This window comes from Scomber scombrus, chromosome 15 (genome assembly GCF_963691925.1).
Source record: "Scomber scombrus chromosome 15, fScoSco1.1, whole genome shotgun sequence".
In the NCBI taxonomy this organism is placed as follows: domain Eukaryota; kingdom Metazoa; phylum Chordata; class Actinopteri; order Scombriformes; family Scombridae; genus Scomber; species Scomber scombrus.
This window is the reverse complement of record NC_084984.1, coordinates 25030087-25056708: the sequence shown is the minus strand read 5'-3', so window position 1 is coordinate 25056708 and position 26622 is coordinate 25030087. Positions and strand designations below refer to the sequence as shown.

Sequence of the window (26622 nt, the reverse complement as noted above, 5' to 3'; positions counted from 1 at the left end):
AAAATGCCACCGAGCTTCTCCTGAAATGCATCTTAGTGCATTTTTGCATTTTATAGCTCCTTGTTTTTTTCCCTCCAAGTTTTAATGAGTGTTGTTTTGCATTATGCAGTACCTCCAGGCTTCAATTTGGCATCTGGGAAAGTTGGCTTGACTCCAACACTGTGGTCACCCAGTGCTTATTACTCATTAAGCCTCGTCAGAGGGCCGAGTGGGTGCAGGCTGGGTGGGTGCTGGGTGGGAGATGCAGTGCTTGGAAAGGGGATGTTGTTGTTTTTGCCGATGTTCTAGTTTTCAAACTGATCTAAAATATGGGAAGGTGAAAGAGTTTAAAAAAGCAATTCTTCATCATCTGCACATCTTTCTACCTTCCTGTCTGCTCCTGTTTGCACTTAAGCTTTCTCTTTCTGTGTTATTGTTCCAAAATTAATCACAGTTCTTGCTCACACATGAAATTAAAGTTGATCAAGTGTAATGCTGGGATTTTGTTTTCGGAGCTTTGATTTTATTTCAGAGCCAATTTTTATCTAATGATTTAATTTGAAGTGTTATTTGGAGGGTTATGAACTAAAAGTGGGGTTAAATGTTAAGTTTGTTTTAATTTAGACTGTTCAAGAGCAATAAAACATTTGGTGGAAGAATAGTGGTGATAATAGGGATCTGATAATTGACAAAATTGATTTTCATTTTAGCAACCCACTAGCTTGTGATGATATTTGTGACCATTGATTGGGAACTTTTTCAGTTAAGTATACTAGAATTTCTGCATGTAGCAAATATAGTGCTACGTGATTAAGTCACGTTAAGTCAAAAACCACACACACTCATTAACTATTGGTAGGAATGAGGATGTGATGTTGGCCTTTGTCATTTAAGCCAAACACATTACACACTCTGCCCCCTGGTCACAATTACTTGATTTTGATGTGAATGGCATATACAAGCCAGAAACTGGTAATTAGATAAATAAATACAGTATATATAGATTATATATATAGATAAATAAATCTAATGACAAAGCATTACATGTAGCTGCACTGTGGGTATTTCATACATGGTAAATGAACATTGCCAATGGCTGTAAAACACACCTGTGTGTGTGTGTGTGTCTGTGTGTGTGTGTGTGTGTGTGTGTGTGTTTGTCTGTGTGTGTTTGTCTGTCTGTGTGTGTGTGTGTGTGTGTGTGTGTGTGTGTGTGTGTGTGTGTGTGTGTGTGTGTGTGTGTGTGTGTGTGTGTGTGTGTGTGTGTGTGTGTGTGTGTGTGTGTGTGTGTGTGTGTGTGTGTGTGTGTGTGTGTGTGTGTGTGTTTTTTGCCAAACCTAAAATAACCAGCGGTAACACCTTTTATGCAGTGAAACATGCCATTAATCAGCATAGTGTACACAATGTGTGATGGATAAAGTGATACTGCCAGAATAAGTCTAATTACTTTTTTAATAACTGACTGCTCTTTGAAATTTTGCCACATTTTACCTTCCATACACAGTAATTGAGACGGCATGAACGTGTAAATCCTGAATGACAGTTTGGCCGTAAGCTTCTTTTAGTTACATCTTGTCTGGATGCACAAATGATCCCTTCTGTCTGTAATGGAAAAGGCAGTTTAGGAAGTAATGCGTTAAAATAGTCAGATATAACTATTATAATAGTCAGGAGTCAGATTATAACAGTCAGGCTTCACAGATAAACATGACCAAATACATTTAAAACCTTTTCTGAGTGCTTTTCAAGAAACACAGTGGCTGCACAAAATGGTTTAGTTCTGTTTTACATAGATAATGATAGTGGGAGAGAATGAGAGAGATGTGATCATGTATTCCTTTTAATACGGAAGAACTGGTTTGACTGCGCTTCAATTAACTGGGCAGGATAAAAGAGTGAAAGAGCAAATACAAGAGAGATGATATGAATTACAGCAGAGGTGATCATTAATTATAAACTGGTTCTACTCTTTTTTTTAGTGTGTTTATAGAGAGAAAGGTGCATGCCACTACACAGCACAGTGTCCTGTTATATAATGTATGGCGAGGGACACTAAATGTTGGGTTCATTTGAATACTTTATTTCAAATTCTAGTGGAAATCCCAAAGTTTAAGTAAGTGTACTTTTGATTTTCCCTGGTTTAGGCTAGGCTCTTTAGTTCCAATGAAGGGAAATCTTAATACCATATAATTATAACCATGGTATTTAAATGATTCCAACTTGGTGGCAACAGTTTGGGGAAGACCCTTTCCTGTTTTAACATGTCAAGACCCCCCCCCCATCAGCAAAGCCGGGTCCATAAAGAAATGATGTTCCCAGTTTGATGTGGAAGAACTTGACTAGCTTGTACAAAGCCCTGACCCCAACCCCACCCAACATCTTTAACATTAACAGCTTTTTATACCAGCATGGTAGTAACACCCATGGTAACATTTTCCCACAGGACATATGTTAGCAGAAATGGTACAAACATTATTTGAGTTGTATATATTTTGTTGGATAAAAATCAGGTCAAAAGTATTGGTTATAATAGTTGACATTCAGCCTGTAAAGAATTCTATTACTAAATACCGGAACAGGCTGTGCATTCAAATCTCTTAAGTCATTTTGGAAGTCATTAAACAAAGATTAATGACTTCATTAACAAATAAGGAGGGTGAGCAGTGAAAATATTTCAATGCATGTTTCTCAGATAAAAAGAAAGGGAAAGTAAATGTATAAGTGCTCATTCAATGCATATAACTGCCAAAAAAATAGTACTATCAGTAAAATAGTGACAACAAAGTATCATCCAATCACGTTGTTAAATCTAAATTACTTGGCGTCTTGATAAAACCATGAACGCCCAACACTTTTCTTTACAATGATGTTGAATTACTCAAAAGAAGTATTTAAAAGTTGTTTCCATCGTAATTCATGGTCAGTAAATGAGCGTGCAGGGCGTCTCCTGCCATCCACTCCCAGTTTAAAGGGCCTGGTGGTTCAAAGTGCACCAGTACACAACGTGACATACCATAGCTGTGAGTCATTGGTAAGGCATGCTGGGTAGAGGAGTTTCTTGATGTACCCATGGATCAGCACGCACAGATCTCGTTAGCTGAGTAATGTTGAGTGTCATTATTATGACAGTGCAGGTTCAGAGATTTATGACCGCTGAGCTTCATCTACGTAGAAGTTACAGATGATAAGAATGTAAAACATTAAGTCGTAGAATCTTAATCAGAGATGTACATGTAGTAACAGAATTGAACACCTTTTGGATTACTCTTCAACCTCTGGGAATGCTCGTATCAATTTTTAAAAAAAGATCTGAAACACCTTCCATCAAGCTTGTGAGTGAACAATAAACAAACAGATAGTATGGATGTACAACACAAAGATAACTGGATCATTCCTAACTTCCTGCGGGTGGAGAAAGCCATCTCTCCTCACTGTATAATGTTATTTGTTCAAACAGGGAGAGTCTGCCAATGTCTCATCTGAAAAGAATGAGAGGCTCCTCTGAACTGCTGCCAAGGTGTTCAGGGAGGGAAAGTTATTTGTCATATCAGTATTATTTTCTAATCAAGTACCAGTTACTTTAAAGATCTTTCTTTACTTTATCAGTTTGGTAGAACATTTTAAGATAAATAAAGCACTGCAGAGTAATTGTGTTTGTACTGAAATACAGTCGTAGTTACTTTTTTCTCTGCAATCATGTGGAACCAACTTTAACTCTAACTGAATACTGAATGGTGCAACTGTAGTACTTTTACTCACTGGAGTATTTCAAACATGTCTGTGGGTACTAACAGCACTTCCTCTTGAATACTGAAGAACCCTGTACAGAATGTTCAGTCTATCTCCATATCTTCCCATTAAATTAACTGTGAATAATTACGTTCCCCAGAGAAGGGAATCCTTATCATTTTGGTGACCCTGACCTTTCTTCTTGCACCATCCTCAGGGCAAACTTTTCACTTTTAGCCCAGTTTCTGATGAGGCAAGAATGGCTTTATCACAAGTATGTACACTTGTAATATTTTTGAGTGTAATGACTGTTGGAGGGTTTAAAACTTCCTGCCTTGTTACATAAAATCGTGTGTGTGTGTGTGTGTGTGTGTGTGTGTGTGTGTGTGTGTGTGTGTGTGTGTGTGTGTGTGTGTGTGTGTGTGTGTGTGTGTGTGTGTGTGTGTGTGTGTGTGTGTGTGTGTGTGTGTGTGTGTGTGTGTGTGTGTGTGTGTGTGTGTGTGTGTGTGTGTGTGTGTGTGTGTGTGTGTGTATAAAGAACAAAGTCAACAAAAAGGTAGAAAGAGTTGCAATCGTGCAGGGAGGCCCCACCCTCCTCATACCTGCCCTGTTTAACAAGGTGTGTCTGAACTGGCGTCCAGCCACAGTTATCTGGCCCCACCCTGAGACACGCTCTGGGATGAGGATCAGGACTCTTTTAACTTGGGTTGGGAACTGTAACCTTGTGATACAGACCAACCTCAAACCTTTTAACAACTAAAAGTATGAACAAGGGTCCTGGTTAGTTTTGTTTTAACATTACAATTATGTGAGTGCACTAAAGAACTTTATATGACATATTCACATCCTATTCTCATCACCTAGGTGGGCTGCATCTCCTTACACTTGACATTGATTGGTTTGTAGACTGGTGTGTGTCTGATGTAGGCATCTTGTCAATTTAGTAGGTAGTATGTAGAAAAATCAATGAACAGATTCATTTCATTGCCACTACATTATTATTATTATTATTATTATTATTATACCATATACACTGCAGTTTATTTTGGTTCATATATGTACGTGACATTGCTCTTTCCAGTTGACCTTTTATTACGTCATCAGACCATATTTCAATTAAAAACTTCCTGTAATTGATCCGCAAGTCCGAATCATTCAAAAAATGTTTTCATACTCAAAAGGAACCAAAGCATGGTTCAGTTCGATCCAGACTGAGATCACCTCTTTTCATTGGACCAAAGTTTAGCTGTTTGGTCCAGACTGTGTTTTAGGAATGTTTCACACCTGTAATTTTGGTTCAGATCAAGCTGAAAAGTCCAAACTGGAGTTAGGTGTGAGGGGGCCCTTAGTTAGGATTTATTGAGTCTTTTGACTGGATTTGAAGACTGTGAGTTATAATACTGTCGAATTCTGTCCTTTTACCTATTAAGGTATATTTTTGTACAGTCATACTTTTGTTGGATAGATTTCAGACTTTTTTTGTTGTTGTTTTTCATAATTTTCCTGAACGTCAGGACTGCACCACCTCAGTTTAGTCACAAAGTTAGTTGCAGTGCAATGCTTTAGATTGTTGACTAAAAGTACAGAGCCCAGGGAGTGTCCCTGAGGAAAAAAAAGTGTACTCTGTTAAATATTTGTGCTCTCGATTTAATAATTAGCATACATTAACAAACAGCTTTGATGGAGCTCTGAACTTATCTTTAGGATAGCTGCTTTATCATCTGATTGGACAAGATAAACCTGGAATATCTGTGTTACAGTTTATCTGTCTGATGTTGAGAAAAGTAAAGAATGTCTGTAGATTACGACTGATCCTGTTGCAATGATGGGATTATTAATAATTACAAATAATAAATGAAGACACTCCTACTGTGCTTTGTGTGTAAATGTGCACAGCCTCAGTCTTAAGTTGGAGGTGTTCATATCATTCCAACACCAGTACTGACTTTTCTCCAAAACCCAGGATGGTTCAGTCATGTGTGAACATAATTGGTGAAGCAGACTGTGAAACTGTAGAGCAAAAGTGAAAGGCTCAACTCAGCTTTTTTTTGGTTTGGTTGGTTCAGTTTAACTTTTTAGAAGAAAACACGAATGAAGAAATTCTCTCTCTCTCTCTCTCTCTGTCTCTCTCTCTCTCTCTCTCTCTCTCTCTCTCTCTCTCTCTCTCTCTCTCTCTCTCTCTCTCTCTCTCTCTCTCTCTCTCTCTCTCTCTCTCTCTCTCTCTCTCTCTCTCTCTCTCTCTCTCTCTCTCTCTCACACACGCTCTCTCACACGCACATACAATGAGAGGTTGAGTAACCTGATCAATCAGGCACACAAACCCTGACAATCTCTGGCCGGATATTAACTAACAAACTCACATTCTCTCTCACCCAGTCCCCCTCTCTGTCTCACTCTGCTTTCCCATTCTGGTCAGTGCAGAGGTTGTAGTTAGGGTCATCTCCATGTACACAGTAGTGCAACCCACCCACTAACACACACACAAACAGAAACCCCCTGTGGTCTGAGCTTGGTCAGGAAATTAGTTTTGAGTCCGTCTGTCATGATGAATACTCCTCTCTCTCCATGTCCTGCTGTGAGTATTTTAGAACCATTTTACAGATGAGAAACTAATGAATATCAGGTCAGTGAGATAACGTTTGTCCTTTTTAAAGCCTTACTGGTGGAACAATGAGCTAATTTACAAGTATTAGTATTTAGACAGTCAGCTAAATGTGAGTTTTACTTTAAAACTACAGCCTACAGTTACAATCAGTTACAATTAGTTTATATCTTTTTTATTTTTTTGCCTGTTTTGTATTGAAGAGTTTATCTGACTTTATCATTTGTAACAACTTGGTTACTAATAGGACATTAAAGCTGGTTAAACTTGAATGGGTGACTTAAACTAAACTTGTTGCCTTAGTTCAAGTTTTGTTATTTGAATTGCAATTGAAGTAGTTGACTAGAGGATGGAGGGTTGACATACATTGATGGTAGTAGGACAGTGTCTTCTGTGGAGCTACGTCAGATATTTTAAAGGCCTTAGTATTGGGACATTTGGCCGAATTGATTATTTGAAAGCCTGAGAATTAGCTGCAGTTGTTACTTTTAAGATAGCTTGAAGATAAGCTAGCTAAAAAACTGAAGCTTTAAAATTACCTTACCTTAACTAACATTAGCTAACTTGTATTTTTAAAGGACTTAGTATTGGGATATTTGGCTAAATTTGGTCGTTTGATAGCCTGAGAATTAGCTGCAGTTGTTACTTTAAAGATAGCCTGAAGATAAGCTAGCTAAAAATCTGACCCTAGCTAACTTTTAAAGGTCTTTAGTATTGGGACATTTTGGAAACTTTTGGTGGTGTTAATGCCTCAGTATGGACACTTTGCTATATTTGGCCTTTCTAAAACCTGAATAGTTTTTAGAATTGGGTAGAGTTGGTCTTTTTTAGGCGTAGGTATTGGAAGACGTAGCTACTGGTAGCCTTTTTGATAGCAAAGTAATGAGACATTTAGCCTGCTTCGGTCATTTAAGACTCAGGACTGGGAGATATGGTTAAGTCTTTTTAGGACATTACTATCGAAATGGCACAGATGGGTACCTAAATGTTTTATTTTTCATTTCATTTAACATCCATGTTAATCACAAATTCTGGTTATATATTCTTAATTTATTTTTGCCAATTATGTTTCCCAGCAAAGCATAATTACAAAAAACAAATTAGTATCATACAATCATAATATCTAAGAGACAGGGTTGTAACAGTCAAGCAGGGACAGTAAGGTTGTATCCCGCATTCATCAGACACTATTTTCAATTTATAATGAGATTTTTTGGAAAAGAAAGTGTCCACTGAATGTCATATGCTACTTCAATAATGTAAAATGTAAACTTCTTTTTGATTGACTTCCATCACCCTTTGAACAACTACAAAACCCCCTTCTGCTTCCTCAGGCTCCTGTTGGTATATGTAATCTTTCTCAAAGGGATTAAAACACAATGGACTTGTTTTGATTGCATTTAATCAGGCAACACAAGACTCACTGTGTCATGAGCACCCTGCCCACTCATGTTATGACTGAATCCAGTCATATGACGATTAATTGCCTTCTGTCCATCTGTAGTTGAGATATATGTATGAGGTTTGATTTCCTTCTTTAAGATTAAATCATACATATGAGCCACTCAGGCATATTTGTCTTGTTGTTGTCAACACCCCCAATTTATAATCCTCATCATGTTCAACAAAAATGAACATTTCTGATGCTATAAAGTACAGACCTTTGATATTTAACTGACTTTTAACCAATTTAGGAGTGTTGAAAAAGTTCTCTTCTGCTTTAACAGGAGGTAAAATTCCGATTTTGTTATTTTAGTTTTCCTCTTGTGCTTTTTTTGTGTATTAAAGGACCGGTATGCAGGTTTTAGTGGCACCAGCATTGAGGCTTCAGATTGTAAATTAATACTATTCTGGTGGTATGAGAGTTTGTGTTTCCCATTTGCTGCCACTCATTCTGCCTCACATTTGAACCACGGCTTCCACACAGAGAGGTAATCCATCACAGTAAACGCTAGCAGAGCAGAGGGTAACGTTTTTACACGATCCCTCTGTCCTCCTGACATGTTTCCTGTCACTCACCTGACACGCTTAAAGGTAGATAAGAAGTCTCCTCCAGGATACAATCTCTCTATAGAACATGTCACCTGACAAACTGCCAGCCACATGCATGCATATTTATTTTAATGTGTCTGCTGGTCAGGACAGCAGTTCATTTACAGGAAGGTGTAACTGTAGGTTGATTTTGTGGTATCTCACCACATTGGCCACCATATTTTGTTGAATGTTTTCCTTCATCATTCACTGGTAGCCTAAATAACAAAAGGGCCACGAAAGATAGATATTATATGTAGTAATGTCTTTATTCATACATTACATTGTAGACTACTTCACATGTTTAGACTTGTTGAATTGTTTTCTTTTGTTGTTGCTAAGTTATTAATCGGTTGATTATTTTCATACTGTTTTCATAGCCAAGTAATCCCTTCTATGGGTTAACTAGGTACTCCACTGATTTAATGTCAGTAGAAAAATGAGGCAATAACCTTGATGATATCATTACGATTATGTTGAATTTGTTTTGTCATGTTCCTTTATAACCTGGGATATAACCTGGGGGAATGTAGAGACATGATTATGAGGCAGGGCAGTCTGATGAAAGACGCTATTGAATTGCATTATGGGAAATGTACTTTAGGATCGGTTGTTTTTGGAGCCTGACTCATACACAGTGACTAAAAAGAACGGATGTCTCAGCCTCCTCTGCTTCGATTTAGGCCATTCTTTTGTAATCCGGAAAGTACAATTCTAAATCTCTTGAGCAGCTCCTTTTTATATAATTGTAAATTGAATACCTTTGGGTTTTAGACTGTGATGGGTACACTCAATGATGGATTAGCTGAAAAAAATAATCTCTGGACTGATCAAGAATGAAAAGTAGCAGTCCTAATTACCATTTTTTAAATTCTTGTTCGTTTTGGTCCATAAGTAATAAGGTAAAAACACAGATGCATTAACAGGAAATAATACAACATACAAAACATAATAAACAAATATTAGAATATTCATACCATTCTAATGCATCTGGACCATGCACGTAATGTATGTTTAACATCTTTAACTGTACATCTTGGTGATCAGTAGCGTGCTGTGTCGAGTCAATTTGAGCCCAACATTGTACACTGTGTTTTTATGTTAGTGCTCTAACCTTTCCAAACTGTCATTAGTCCAATCTGATTTCTATGTCAGTCTGATTCTGGCTGATCCACAGTCAAACTTGAGTCCACTGATGCGTTTTTCTATCTCAGATGGGAAACAGTTGTGTGTTGGTATTTAGGACACGCTGTCTTTGCTTTGGCCGGCTGAAGTCTTTGAAGTCTCACAGGTAACAGCTTTGAATATGGAGGGCAGGACACACCACATTCAGTTCTTTTTCTCTCTCCCTATCATTCTTGTCTCTCTCCATTCCTCGCTGACGAAAAACAGTCAGCTCACGAATCAAAGACGGATGTTTTGCTAATTTGGTTCATGATGGCATCCAGACAGTCAAGAAAAGCAGAATGTACATTTTAAAATTACAGGATGTCTTTCAGATGATGGTTTCAAATATTTCCTGTACATTGCAAAAACACTTAAAGACCAATGGGTCCTAGCTTCCTTTTCGACTCTTCAATGTGCAGGTGTGATCACAGCCTACTTGACCACCCAGTCAATCCACAACTAAAGTGCACATTTGGTAGATTTCTTTACAAGATATTTCCATTTCACCAGCAGCCGATTAGATCAGACTCCCAGTGGTATTTGGTTGCTGCCAAAGTTTCTGGTTGTGAAATATCATACGAGGGTTACTGTGGTGAAAGTTGATAAAACAAAATAATGAAGTAATCTGTCTGTCTGTCTTTTTTTCCAAAGTCTCCAGTGTTCCAGATAAACAAAGAAGATTTCCCCGCTTCGCTGGGCAAACTACGGCAGCTGATAGAAGACAAAGTTCAGATCCTACGATCCACCATCACTGAGGACCAACAGGTAAATAACTGCACTGTGTTAATACTGATGTCAAGGTACTCATGCAGTAGTCAGCAGCCACATAAAAGAGGAAAATTGAAGTTACATAATGCCATTGTATTTAAATTGTACTTTTTTTATCATTAAGTACATACCTGTTAATTATACAGTAATTGTATACAGCACAGAGACATATAATGATTGGATGATTAGTGGAAATAAATTATATGAACTAATACTGTATTATGTAGGACTAATGTCCTATAGGCCAAGTTTCCAGTTGGAAACATTTTAACAAAATACTTTATGATGAGTTAAATATCTACAAATTAAACTAAAGCTGCATAGAAGGTGTTTGACAGCAGCTTCACTGGAATCTGAAACATGATGCCTCAAGTAGAAAACTGTTAGATGATTATCAGCAGTTAAGCAAAGACATCAAGTCTCATTTTGTCTTTGTTAAGGCTGTTTTTTTTTCTTTTCTTTTTTTACCCTGATGGGTTTTTTTTAAATGTGAATCTTTGCTAGAGGGTACAGGTCTAATTGCTCAACACTGCCTTTACTGCATTCCTCCTTACAGTCTATACAAGGGGGTTGTTTTCATCTGCACTGTGTTTATGTGCATTGCTTGATTCTTGATTCCCTCCGTTTCTTTGTGGGAATCCGTGCCCCTTTCTGTCTTTCTCGTTTCTCTCTCACTCTTTTGTTTTTCTCTTTGTTGGGCTCTCCTGAGGCCGTGTTCAGACAGGCTGCTCAAATCCAATTTACTGTATTGAATAAGTGTCAGGCATTCTTTCTGAAGCCTTTAATGAAAAAACTAAGGTAGCAACCTTTTTAAAAAGTGATCGCTTTTATTTCACTTTTTTTGTCTTTTGTCTTTTTGTCTTCTAAAATGTTTGAAATGAGCGTGATGTCTGAAAATGTGAGTAGAACCCAGCCTTGCCAGGAATTCACAATCCTCAGCTTACAAAGATTTATGCAAATTACAGCAATGTTTGAAAAATCTTTCATTTTTTCACATACTTGCAATTTCTGCAAATCCCCCCCCCCCCCCACACAAAAAAAAACTGTTCGTTTATTTTAATATGCTACTCATTTTGGACCATAATATTCACAAAAAAAAGTACAGTTTTATTTAGCCACTCGTAAATCTCAATGTCGACAATGAGGACAAAAGATCACATTTGAAAAACAAAGTGGCAGGTTGTCCCCTCACACTGAGTCACATGGACACAGACAGACGTTAGGGGGACGATGAGGGTGATCATCATGTTCTGCCAACATGACTCAGTCAGTCTGTTGTCTTTCAGCCCACAGCCGCTCACTGAAGGACTCCGACAACTCGACGAGTTCAGGCACACACCGCGTTACATGTCCTTTCCATCAACTTCATCTTTTTTCTCGTCGTGCCCTCACGCGTCTCCTCTGGTTATCCTTCTCTGTCTTCTGTCTGCTGTTTTTTTTTCTTTTTTCTACCTGTCAGCCTTCCCGCTCCCTCTCTCCCCCCTCAGCTGGTGATTCATCGCTCTCTTTTACTCAACATGTTGCTATGTCTGACAAACTGAGACTGAGACTAGTGAGAATTGAAATGTTATATGGGGACATTCTTATTCAAATGTTCACCAGACTAAATAATCTATGATGATTTATGGAACATTTGACTGCTTTGTCTTTCAAGTGTGAGCTCACAGTTTTTCCTTTGAGAATCAGTGTGTAAGGGTTGACTCTTTCGCACAATAAAATGTCTTCATTTGGATGTGTCATCCGGGGAAAGAACTATGAACTAATGATAAATCCAGCCTAACAATATCAATCAAAGTTGTGCAATCAAATTTATCATATTTGCTCCCCGACTATTTGCTCCAAAAACATCTTCTGTATCTTGACTTCTTCTGTCTGTGCATCATGTCCGGTGGGAGCTACTGGTGCCATATGATGGACATGTTTCCCCCTTTAGATTTGTACAGGTGCAGATAAAAACCAGTAACCCAGCGTTTGTTGTTATCCAAAAACATCTCTAATTTAAGAATAATCTCAGTAAACCCGAGCAATCTAGCCAACATGCTAATCTACCACATAAGCTAACATGACATATATTCCACAATGATTCAAGCAACATTTAAAGTTCTTCTCATATCCTTTTGTAACACACATTCATGGCAGCTACAGAATTGTACACGCTAATGTCCCTTTATGCAACCATTTTAATGTATTGCTTCACTCTTACACTTGCTGTGTCTCAAACCACATACTTCTGTTAGTACACTATGTACTTACTTGTGCAGTGTGCAAATTTCGACAGGTTAGTGTTTGTTTCAAATCAAATATGGCTGTTGCGCACTTACCGGAAATGGCGATTAGCTAGTTAGCAAGTTAGCATTCGCAGTACCAAATCATTACAGACTGCTAAATTAACCCAATAAACCTACTGATGGCTTATATGACAACAGCATAGTGGTGCTTTGTGCAAAAACACATGTATAAAGCCTTTTTTTCAATGTGGTGATGTTCACTATAGTTACAAAATTCTCAGCTGCCAAGAGGGCGAGAAGTGTCCATAGTTCCACACTCAACTTTTTGACCGTCTTTAGTGCACCATCTGGTTACTTACAGAGCACTGCATTTTCCCATACTTCTCAGTGTGAACGCTCTCAAAATATTAAGTGTAAGTACAGTACAAGATTTGAGACACAGCAACTGACACTCGTGTTAACATGCTAATATGCTAACTTACTATATGTAAGCATGAACCAGCAGACTGACATCATGTAAACACCAAATCAGCTCAATGGATCAGTGATGACATGCTCGGTTTCCAGTTAAGTGTAGTTTTGTTGACTTCCAACTTGAAAGCCTAATTTTTAAGACTTCTCTGTCGTAGGGTTCAGCGAGTGAGTCGGACACTGGAAAAGGAGAACTGTGGAGGTTTGCTGTCCTAAGTGAAGAGTTGACCTCTCACCTCCAGCAGCTGCAGAGACAGACAGAGCAGGAGCTCAGCAGCATAGACACACAGTGAGTCATTCAAATATTATGTGCTCGGAACAATGAGGCTACTGTATCTATGAGAGTGCACATACATTGTTGATACCATTACTCTGTCAGACAAAATGATTAACATCCATATTTCTATTCATAAAGATTATCACTCAAATGTCAAAGTGTTTTTTTCTGTTAGCAGGACATACAGTTAGGGTATTGACTGTAATACTAATGGATACAAATACATACAATAGGAGAAATGCTATAATACTAAAAACTACGATTCTTTCATGTTTTACTGAAAAAGGTGTCAAATTGCCTCCCTTGGTAAACGTTTTCATTGAGAAATATTCACCATCCTAAAAATATAAATTTAGCACTTTGGGAAAATCCTTGATTGTTCATCTTTCGGGAACTGGACTCTCCTCTTTTATAGAAATCCGGATGTGCTGCGTCTTGTGTGAACATGTGAGTGGGAGGCAGCTCTGTGCGGGTTTGTGGGGTTTTGTCACAGAGCTGGAACACGACTGTGGGAGTTTTACTGTATCTCATAACAGCAGCAGGTTCTGCTCTGCTGGAGAAAACAACAGGATCCTGCCCGCCTGTGAGTGTGTTTGCATATGTGTGTGTGTGTAAATGTGTGTGGCTGAGAAAGAGTGAGAGACGGGAAAAGAGGGAAAACGAAAGTGAATGGTTCTTTCAGGCATTTGCGGTTTTTGTTTGTTCCAGTAAATCTATCTTTATAAGGACCAATTTTCAACTTGGTAATTGAGGACATTTTGTCTTGTCCTCACGTCTTGTGTGTAAAAGATATGAACATATAAAACAAATATTTATTGCAGTACATTTATGTATTTATGAAGATATTTTGTTACATACACTGTTCCCAACGGTCAAAAATGAATGTCCATGCTCATTTTCTTTTATTTTTAACACTCCTGTTCCCATCAACAGTGGAACTTTTGTCCTTTGTCCTTGTCTGGTTTACCTTTTTAATAAAGCATAAGGTATAAAATATCACCAAATTCTCTGTTAGACCTTTTTAAACAACTTTATTCCGACTTACTACCGCAGGTTTTACACATATTTTTGGAAATTATGTTCAATAGGCCTCATTTAAATGAATGTATACCTCACCTGGTATAATGACCCAAGAGGACAAGAGGAAGGCTAATCTTGATCATATTTTAAATTTGCTTGTCTGGATGCATAAAGTAGTTCTTTCTGTTGTTACTGAGAACAGATCTGAAACCAGCAAACATTTTTCCTGCAATCTATAACCCTCTCTTCCTCTGTGTGGAAAATATTAACATCAATCTTCGTGAGTAAAATAATGACAGGCTGTGACTACACATCAGCTCATGCACCTACAGGCTTTTTAGGCATGTGAAAATGTTAACTAGTTTCTTCCGAAGGTTTCTTGAATTGCATCATTACATTTCATCGGCCTCGTGATGACAGATGCACCATGCGTCATGTTTAACTTACTTAATACATATAACACACTACTACTGTGGTACAATCACTGTTTATAGGGGTTTGTACTGACACAGACTTGACAAACAGGACTGACTATGATTAAAAAAATGATCAGAGCTGATGTTGCACTCACTTTGTTGTGTGTCTCTACACAGCAGGTAAGGGGAAAAGGCTTTACTCAGCGTAATTATACACTCCTACATCTCTTCACCAACGCGCCATAAGGTATACAGTAACATTAAGTTTGCGGTTTAAGGTGTAAGTTTCACATTAAGTGCTTGTCAGATCGTCAAACTTCATTTGAAAACCATTACAGTCACACCTTTTTAATGTCAGTAAATAAGGGCGTCGCATCTGACAGTTTTTGTAACTTTCCCAAAACTGGCGATCTGACAACCACGCCCACTTGACAAAATGATTGTCCAGGTTTGTTGAGCAGAGAAAGTAAGCGGGGTATGAACTGTTACCTTTTGTGATTCTTATCCTGTGCAACACCATAAATGCCCTCGAGGCGAAAATGTCCTCAAGTGTGTTTTCATTAGCATTATTTGAGCAATAATTGCATCTCGCCCTCAAAGGAGCATTGAGAAAAGCTATAAAACACATCTGCCTTTAGATGTGGTTGAACAGCACTTTGTACAAATGAGTTCATTTGAGGTCTTAAAGGCGCACCTCTGCCCTCACTGCAAACTTTGCAACTTTATTTGTCACTTCTAATGGATATGGGATATGCTTAGTGGGGTCATTACTGGTGCTGATTAGGCCTATCTCTATAATTACGTTATCAACTTATCGCACAATAATGTCGTGTAATCGACATCATGTCTGTATATGGACTTATTGTATGCATGGACATGACCTTGATCATTTTTTTTACCTCAATATTGCCACTCTTCACATTAGCAGCTAAGAGGCTATTCATGTCACATTGGCTAAGTGAGTAGTGTCCTCCATTCCTCACTGTGCACGTCCTGATTGGAGACTGTAGAAGTGAGCGACGCCACTTATATGGAATTAAAGGTAAATAACTCTGTCCCGGCCCATAATGGCAGTCTGTGAATGGAAATGAAGTGCCCACTTTCCAATCCCACCCTCCACCCCCCTTTCATTATTATACTATTATATTATCATTATATCAGTGGTATCGATAGGACTTCAAATGACAATAATATCGTTTATCGCGATTATTTCTGAGACAATATATCGTCCAACAAAAGTAGTTATTGTGACAGGCTGTATACCTATCAACCACCATCATCAAAATGCTACGTCCATCTATCTTTCTCCAAACATCAAGCTTGTAGGTAAAACAGTAAAAGTGAAGTTGAAAGTTAGAAAATGCTCGAAACCCGGTTTCAGTTTTAAGCTGTGAAAGAAAGTGAAGGTTCCTGGTGATTATCAGATTGCGTCGCCTCTTGTGCTGTGTTGACAGTAAATGTTCAGATGGTGGTAGGTGGCTGCAGCCTCACCCTGTTCTCTCCTGCTCTCTCTGTACTCCTGCCACGATGAGTAGTTTGGCAGAACAACGCTTTAACTGGTCTTACTTCTGTCAGACAAGACAAGCTAAAACACATTTCAGGATTCAAGGTGTGCCAGCAGACACACACCCACCCACAAACACACACACACACACACACACACACACACACACACACACACACACACACACACACACACACACACACACACATGCTATTCTGATGTTTTTCCAGGAAATCTCCAAATTTCATCAAATTGCGCGCTCATCGCCAATACCGACAGCCTCTAGTCACAGCATGGATCAAAGGCTTAATCAGACAAGATTCGTATTTTTTTTATTAAACTGTTACACGTCTCCTGTTGCTCGGCCCCACATGATATCCACTCCTCTCATCCACTTGGCTTACGGGAAGGAAAACGTCACTCTGCTTTCATTTTACTGGGGTTTTCCTCAGCTTTAAGGGAAGCTTATATGGCAATGACAGCGCCAACAACACTGGTTCGGGTTGTGCAGGAAAGAGGATTGAACTAAGACTCTGCAACATTTAGGAAGGGAGATAAGGCCTTTCTTAAAAGCAGTAGGAATCAAGCAGCTTTTGCTCCATTCACCTCTGGAACAGTTTTTTCTAAACTTTCTGTTCAATTCAGTTTCCTTGTAAAGGTGATAATGATGCCGTTTCAACCCTTCCAACAAACAGAACTGTGCTTCTGTTTGTCTGAAGTGAGAACATAATCCCAACCAAGCAGTAACCTCCACAGATCAGTCTTGAAGCTGATGTGGTCTTATTGGGCTTTCACACCAAAATGTCCTCAAACTAAGCAAGGCAAAGCAGGATGAAGAGCATAAGGTACAGAGCGCTCGGATACCAAAGAACTCATTACACTGTAAATGTTCACAATACTAAGTTTCTGCTCTAGTCCCTGTAAGATTGGACAATATATAGTGTAGTTACGTAACTTCTGTAATTCTAAGATGCAGAATATGAACAAAATAGGCACCATTGTAACATCCACCTCCTGACAATGCAGTAGTAGTGGTGGTCAGTATATTTGGAGATTTAAAGTTCAATTTCATTCATTTTGGCGGCATAACTTAACTTTGGGCATCCCATAGTCTTCATTGAAAACTCTGACCTTGTTGCCTGGTTAATCACTGTTAACATGTGTAGCTGAAAGGCCTTCCAGACTGCCTTCAATGCAACAACTTTCATTGACGTCTATTTAATATTACAAAACTGCTTGACCTCCACTCCTTCGCTTTGACTTTGGTTCAACGTTGCTGTTTGCAGCTGTCTGGACAACATAACTGTCCCCTATTTAGACTTTCTGAGCTGCAATGCTGTCATCAGGCGAGCTGATCGCAGCTCAAGATACAAAACAGCTTCTTGTTTTTAATACTCAAGTGAATTTCTATAGAAGTTGAATGCTTGGACTTGTTTCCTGCCTGAATAGGGGAAAAAATGTCTTGCTGTAAACACAAAAAAACATTTTGTACTAATATTGAAAATGATTCCATTTATTTTTATAGACTATTTTGTTTATAGGACGTGATCCTTAAAAGGAGATGAAAGCTGTTGAGTAGAACAAAATAAAGCCAGGATTCTCATACTCAGGACCAAAAACAGAAAAGATGCAAATTTGTCACGTTCAGATCAAATTACCAAAACTGGAATCAGGCGTGTTTCCTTTTTCATTCTTAATTTGTTTCTTTAAGCTCTGCGTTATTTCTAATTGAGCTGCAGGAATCTAAACTAGTAATACACACACAAATCACTAAACATTTCAACTTTGACGTTTCTTTCTCAGGAATCCACTTTATAAATACACATTGTGTTTTTATTACTGGAAGCATCCAGAGCTGCATGGTGGGCACAGGTCAGTATAAAGACCGCAATTTCAAAATTTTGTCTATGAACTAAAGTGTCCACCCTCCTCTTAACCTTTGGCCTGAGGAGTGGGAAACACCCAAGATAAGGATTTTCTTGCTTAAAGAACAGGAATTTTAAAAGGCCACTTCACCCAAATTACACACTAAGGAGTGTGTAATTTGGGTGACCTGTGTGTGACCTGTAGGTAGGCTACATATTTAAGCCTACTACCACTTAAAAACAAATATTACTAGGGTTGTTAATACGAATTGTATTCATTATTGGTTAATCTACTCATTACTTTTTGCATCAATCATTTTATCATTTTGTCTATAAAATTTCAGTTTTGTTGTGGAAAATATGCATCAAAATTCCTGAGATCCCAAGTTCAAGACATCTTCAAATTACTTGTTTTGTCTGAACTACCTTCCAAAATCTTAAGATGTCCAATTTAAGACATAAGCAGAAAACAAGGCAGAAATCCCAGAGACTGATTATGTCAAAACCTTTACAAATCAAACAAAAACTGGAAACTCCACAACTCCTGAGTAGGGCCCGACCGATAAGGGATTATTGGGGCCGATACAGGTATTGGGGAATAAAAAAATTATGATATAGATATATCGGCCGATAATTTTAATCATAAATACACAGAATAAACACACTTTTTCCCCCCTAAATGTTGTGACAAAGATATGTAACGAAAACTGTGATACTTTACAGTTTAAGAATAAACTCAGTGCTCTGAAATATGCATATATTAATCTTGAATTAGGAAAAACAATTAAATATACATAAAATGCTGCCTATATAGCTTTAAAAAAAATCAGCATATATGGGGCGGTTTTAACACTGATACCGATATGTCTGTGATAGGTCAATATTGTCTGATAATATTGGTTGACTGATATATCAGTCAGGCTCTTGAGTGCAGTGACCCTTTTAATAAGTAGCAACCAGATAATAGTAATTTGAGCATGAAAGTTAATATTTGACTTTAGAAACAGTAGTTAGTGAGAAAACATCATAAGGAACAGGTGGTCGTATATTGGCGGAGTATATATGTAACTGAGCCATCTCCATGACAACTCTATCCACTGATGTGGACTTTGAGATGCAGCTGATAGCTCAGTAAATATTCACAACTGTAAAGACATTTCAACACTTTTTCCTTATGAGTTGCATAAAAACATGGATAATTCAAATCAAAACGATCAAGAAAAGCAAACCAGTATTATTATCTGCAGAAGAGCGTGATGGACTGAAAGCTCTCAGCAGTTCAGCACACGGTGGAGGAATAAATGAAGTTTGATTTTGATGGATTTCATGTGCTGTTTTTCACTGGTATTTTCCCATAGATAGACAGAAACAGTCTTTTTAGCCCGGGTTACGCAAGGAGACTTCAGCTTGTTGCCAAGAATAACAGGCAGACTGGCAGTTTAGAAAAATTCTCCTGAACTCTATCAACCTCCCTCCTAATCTTCATGCTCTTCTTCCTCCTCCTCCTCCTCCTCCTCCTCTTCTCTGAACGATCATCCTTTCGCTCTCCTTTATATCTTCAACATCTTACGACATCGAGCATGAAATCGATCAACAAGGTGGAAAAGCTCTAAATCCGGAATGATTTATCCCACTGAATTTGAGTGTTTGAGTCCGGAAGAAGCTTAATTTCCTTTTAAAGAACAGTAGAACCTCAAAGGTCAAAGGTCACAGTGATGTGACAAGAGATGGTGATCATTTATAGTCTGAGATTATTTGTCAGAGAAGCATGAGGCTGCTTTCTTTTATCGGTTTCTTTCTGTTTTGTTTGTTTATTCTTTTTTTCTTTTTTTCTCCACTATTATTGTTTCTCTTTAACTTTCTGTTTACAAGATTGTTTCATTTAAGCGTATTTTTCTTTCTTTATTCTTTTATTCTTTCTTCTTTGAGTCTCTCTTTTTATTGAGGATTTCTGTTTCTGTCTTTCCTTCTGATTTATAGACACGGCACTCCCTCCTTCACAGCATCTGCCTTTCTTCTGCCATCCTCCTCCTCCTTCTCCTCCTCCTCCTCACCCTGTCAAAACAGTTTTTCTTCTTTCTTGCATTCCTCTCATCCTGTTTTCCTCCTTTCCCTATTTTTTCTTGTTTCAAGTTGTTGATCTTCTTTAACCTCCTTTGCTCTCAGCTGTTTATTATTTTCCTTAAAAAAAAAACTTTCAACTTTCATACACATTTTATTCTCTTTACTCCTCTTTTTCTTTTTTAACTCACTCTCCTCTACCTTTGTCTTTCATTTCCAAACCTCTCTTTTTTTCTAAGAGCACAAGAACCATTTGAGTTTTGTCCATTTTGAAGTTATAAAAAGCTGTAGAGGGCTGCATTGTTTTATAGAAACATCAATACATTTTCATTAATAGTTGATTAGTTTTTTTTAGCAAATGAAAGAATCATTTAGTCTGTAAAACACAGTGAACAGATAATCAATCATATTTAAATCAGAAATCCTCACATCGGAAAAGCTGCAGCTCAACATTTATCAGTGTTTTTGCTTAAAGAATGACTTTAATATAACCTTTATTTATACTTTCAAGCATTAGTTTCACTTTTGATTGTAAATTTGATGTACACACAAACATTTTTAACACAATCAGTGTGAAGTAGAAGAGGTGTCAGGCATGAATATTTATATTCATTTACATACAGGTGGACCACCTCTGTCCATGACTGAAACACTTTCTGGAGAGGATTTTATTCATCAAAATGAATCCTGGCTGCACTGTGAATACACACACTATACACTAGCGTGTATACATCCTGTGTAACCTCGACACTGTGAAAAATTCTATATGTGACAGGCTGCAAGTGGTGAGATACGTTAATGTAAAAAAAATAAAGACTAAAATAACACCCACACATTTTCCACCTGCAATTATGGAGTGAAATGTGTTTGTCACATACATTCATGTAATTATGGAGCCCTATTCACGCTTTTCTGTACGTAAGCACCTAATCAGAACATACTGACAGCTGGCATAGAGTGTGTGTGTGTGTGTGGTTGTGTGTGGTGAGCGAGAGAGAGGGAGAGAGAGAGAGAGAGAGAGGGAGATAGAGAAGGATTTGACACATTGTTACCATGCGGCATATGCCTGTTTGTATGCATGTTCATCTAAGTGTGTGTGTGTGTGTGTGTGTGTGTGTGTGTGTGATTCTAAAATTGTCAAAACCACACACACACAATTACAGCCTTTTCAGTGCGGTGAATGATGTTCATTGTCATTCGTCTCACATTCAGACACACGCACACACACACACGTGATTGGTTAAGATGAGTCGTGATTGACAGGTGACAAAGTTGCTCATTTGCATGACACTTCAAAGTCTTGAAATCTACTCGAGATTTCTCTCAAGATGTTTATTTCTTACTAACGTTATACTGAAGGATGCTATCAGAAGCAGCTTTGCAAGACTTCTGAGTTAAAGTTAACTTACCGAGAGATTTCTCACAATCCAGCAGGAGTAGCCCTACAGTAGGATACAGTTGCCATGGTAATGCATTCCTGTTTAAGTAAATCACATATTGATTGGTGGTGGTGGTGGTGGCGTTTTTGTAGTAAGATTATTCAGAAATTCAAGTTTGCATTAAGTTGTTTACCTAAAAAAGGAGAATATACCTGAGCTGATGAATAAATGAATTTGGAAAAAAATAGAAAGATCCTGAAAAATTTAATTAGTAATGATTGTCGACAGAAATGACTGACAGGAACAAAGTCTCCTCAAGTTGTTATTATTATTCATAATTTTTTTTAAATATTCAGACACACATTTTTATTTAGTTCATCAATGAAAAAAGATTCACTCGAGAGATTTTACATTAAGTGATATATTCATTTTTAGTGCAGTAATTTTTCAATCTGTATATGTATGGAAAATGGATATAACTGCCCCAAAATGCACTAAAGTAGAAATATAAGGATTTTTCTTCAGGGGCAGATGTTACATTTGTGCAAATCTTACTTTTATTAAAATTACTATGAAAAATATTTCCCAAGATGCTTCAGGCAACTGGACACAGGACTTTTTTTGATGTTTATTGCACAACTAAGTTTTCATGACCACAATAAAACTTTGTTTTCATTAAGAGGCAGGGGGGGCTTCATAGTGCTGTCAGGATCAAATATTATTATATTTGTGACTGAATACTTACACATGTGGAAAAGAACAATATGTTGAACATGAATATCCATGCTTTCAGAACATTTTAAACATGTTTTACAAACAAAGCCGTTAGTAATCTGACCGGCTGATAATTCAATTTCAATAGCAGATTTCAGCAAAATCCTCTCATGGTCAATTCTTATGAATCTATAAATGTCTAATGTCCAAATTAATGATTATAGATAAGCTGTCATTATTAAAAACAGTTTAAAGTTGCTCTTAAACATGTATATGTATGCTTATGTTTAGTTCAAATTTATATAAAAACACATTAGTTTGATTATAATATCCATGTTAATATTGTGATAAAAAGGTTCCTCATTTATAGTAAAATATCCTGAGTTGTTTTTAATAAAAAGTGAAGAAGAAGAAGTCCAGAAATTAGAAGGGGGAAAAAAATCTAATTATGGGTCAATGACGTATAAGGATTTATTTAAAAATAATAAATATGGGAATATCTATTGCAGTAATTCAAACATTAAGAAAGGTTGAGTACACATAAATACATATTAAAATAGTAAATTAGGTGTTTTATGTGTTTTTCCATCTCGATGAATTAGAACTGACCTTAAAAAAGTCATGTGGTGCGACCGTGATCTATCTTAAAATAAATGAATTTAAGTGTTTCGAAACAAATTATTTGCATGTCCTTTAAGTTTTTGTAAATAATAATCTCATATTTATGTTCTATTATGTCACAGTTGCCTTAAATGTATGTAAGACTTATTTTTCCTGTAAATTGTTTAAAAATTATTGAAAAAATTTAAAAATACAATTCAGTTAAGCATACTGTATCAGTGATTAATATTAAAAGTGATATTTTACTCTGAATTTAATACAGTTATTGGTTTTATTGGTCACACCACATGATGTTTTGTCACTTTAAATAACAGAAAAATTACTAATAACTTGTGGTTTTTGAAAAGTTAAAGTGATTTCATATAAAGGAAAGGTACTACATATATATGGTATTTTTTAAAATCAATTTAAACCTCTTTCTAACTGAAACAAATGCAGTTAGACTGAACATGTCATAGGCACGTCATTGACCCTTATACATGTCTTCCTCACTGACTGACTGGCTCCATGCTCTGATACTCACGGAGAAACTGGAGTTTGTTCCCTGTAATGGATGATGTGTTAACCCTCGTCCAAATATTAATATTATATTGAAAAGTATTTTAGTTTGAATTAGAAAAAAAGTGAAATTAATTTGCACATACTTTGTTATCATCAGAAATTAGCTTTATCAGTGTAAACATTTTATTTAGTTAAAGCGGGACCGAGGATCGAAGGTTATTGTCCTGTTTTAGATTAACTTCAGATTTCTGTCCGTCTCCTCCTTACAGTCCTCACACACACACACACACACACACACACACACACAAACACACGCAGCAGAGAGAGTCAGTACGCCTCCTTGAAAACCTCATTAACAGAATGTTAATATATTTCCCAGAGGGCCTTTGTGTTTCTGTGCTGTTGTTTGCGTCGTTTCTACTAATTTGCCTTTCTCTACATGTTGGTGTCACGTCTTCCGTTTGTTCATCAAAGGCTTCTCTCAGATGAGCCTCCTCTTCTTCCTCACAAACAAAACACTTCTCTGAGCTCTTATCACCTGCTGTTCTCTCACTTTGGTACAGAGGTTTAGCGCCTCCCAGTGCACAGCTGGTCAACTACACCGTGACATCTGAATGAAACTTCACTGAACAAGGACCTTCAGTTTGTGACTGTAGAGTTCATGTGACTGTTGCCTGCCACACTAGCTACTTGTGATATAAGTACCATTATTATTGATGCTGCACTTGCTATTACTACTACACAGGTGTCAGTAATGGTATTTCAACTCTTAGTACTAGTAGTCCTGTACTAGGACTACTACACTGCTGCTAGTCATAGAATCAGAACTGAACAAGTAATACGACAGCTAAAATTACTTCTTCTACTACAGCTAATACAACTGCTAGCCTAAATACTACTCCTTTACTGATAAGTCTACTAGCCTGTTCTGCCTACTAATGTTATTAGTAATAATGCTAGTACTGTTGCTGCTAGTACTACTGTGTCTACTACCAGTAGTACAAGTACTAGCACTAGTACTACAAATACTGTCACCTCTCTGCTACTAGGAAAACTACTAGCTTATACAACTAATAATACAGTTATTGCTAACGCTGCAACTGCTATAGTGGTACTGTTGGTAGTGTACTATAACTTCTACAATATTCAGTAGGCCTACCACTGCTAGTGCTACCACTGCTAGTGCTACCACTGCTACCACTTCAACTCATTCAACTAGCAGTGTCACCAGTAGCCTACAAACACTATCACTACTACTAGCTAAGCTAATACACTTCTGCTGCTGCTTGTGCTGCTACTGTACTATACTTACTACCTTAGGCTATTGTTACTACAACTGCAACTGTTTTTAGTGGTACTACACTGCTACATGTATTAATAATCATACTAGCCAGTGCTAGCAAGGCAACAAGAATATTTGCTAGTACTGGTAATGCTATTGCTAATAGGCCCACAGTAGCAGCAAAGCAATGTAGAACCACCAGCACTACCACTAGCTCTGTTTGTGTGATGATATTTTAATATTGCCTTTAATAATGTATTTTTCATAATGAAAAGCACTATGATTTTGTATCTGTAAAATGTGCTGTACAAATAATACTTAGATTAGGGTAATGTGGGACACTTTTTGCAATTCTGACTTGTTTACCTTATTTACATATGAATCCAATACATTCACTTTATATCATTATGAAATCCCTCAGATGTTTCCTTGTTAAATTAGAAGACAATGTTTGGATTTTGTACTCAAAAGGAACATGGCACTTACATTTATATTCCTTATGCCAAATTGTTTCAGAATTTGTAGATTTTGTAATCTGGGACACTAGTTAGTTTTATACAAAGCAACCTTATACCTGCCACAACTTTCTGAAATGTGCATACCCATAGTTTTTAGGTTCAAAAACTAGTAGCCTGTGTGATTTTCACATGTGTAATTTTAAACAATATGACTTACACAGTTACATATACTAGTTAGCGTTAAAATAATTGAATAGAAAAATAGATAAATGCACTGGATCTTAGTTGTCCAACATTAGTCAGTGTCCCATATTACCCTAATCCACCCTACTTACTTAATATCACTACTACTTTTGCTGATACAAGTGTTAGCACTACTACACTGCTCTAAGTGCTTAAGTATTGTTGCTGCTAGAGTAAAGAGCATCTACTGCAACATGGAGTTGTGACTCATGCTGTGTTCACAGTCTCAGCACTCACATGACTTGCTGTAGCTGGGTTGGATTGTGTATATTTGACTTTAAGCAACAAGGATTAATTACCACTACATCAGCCGTTCATGTCTGTGTGTATCTATGAAAACATCACCGTGTTTGTTCAAGGACAGGAACAGTCTCGTGTCAAAGATGGTGACAGGAGCCAAGAGGAAATGTAAGTCAAGAATGCTTAATGTGGGAAAGATGCTGGCCTAAGTTTCCAAACCTGCAGAGACCGAGTGTGAGGGAGAGTGAAGGCAGTGAGGTAGCAGGAAATGAGACCAGATGGTTGATGGTTCAAATCCCAAGGCCACACATATCCATGAGTAATCTTTCATCCATGAATGACTGAAAAATGAAAACAACAATAGAGTATGAAAGCTTTTTGGATCATTTCAAAATGATAACCATTTTCTCAAGTACATTTCTCAGCTTAGACAAACGGACAACAAAGAAGTCTGTCTATACCTGTTTTACTGAGCTCAGGAGCTGCTCCGGTTGGTTGTTCAAGAAAAAGACATGAAACAGCACCACCTGAATCCACTGTGTGCATACATAATACTAATTTACACATTTGCATTATTTTCCACCAATTGTTTCTCTTGACACTGTCTTTGTTTTTAAGCATGTGCTTGATGTTGGCTTGATTATATAGTACATGCAACAATATTTACATGTGTAACACACATGCATTAAAGTATGACAGGAAGTAACCAAATATATTGTATGTATTAACATTATGAATTTCTCATTTCTAATTATCACAATAAATGATCTGAATTACATTCATGCATTTTGTAAATGGAATGCTTCTGTGTGTTGTCAGACTCTTTCGGATTAAAAGCCGCCTGCAGCCGCTGACCGCTGAGCTGTTTAATCTGCAGCAGAAGAAGAGACATACAGAACAAGAGCTGAAGAGGAGCTCCAGTCTTCAGACATCCACTGTAAGAGACTGCAGCACGAAATACTAACTGGTCACAGTGGGTTAAAAAAACAAACAAATGTCAGGTTAAAAAGTAATCAGATACTGACAGCATCTCATACTCTATTATTCATTAATTAAGACCACAGGA

At 37.4% G+C, this 26622-nt stretch overlaps 1 long non-coding RNA gene across 1 annotated transcript; it reads left to right on the top strand.

The window, feature by feature from the left end:
• Positions 1-10157: 10157 nt before the first annotated feature.
• On the top strand, positions 10158-26403 carry LOC133994835 (uncharacterized). Its single transcript, XR_009927132.1, has 3 exons — positions 10158-10273; positions 13134-13264; positions 26376-26403. It is a non-coding gene; the product is annotated as an uncharacterized LOC133994835 (long non-coding RNA).
• The last annotated feature ends 219 nt before the right edge of the window (positions 26404-26622 follow it).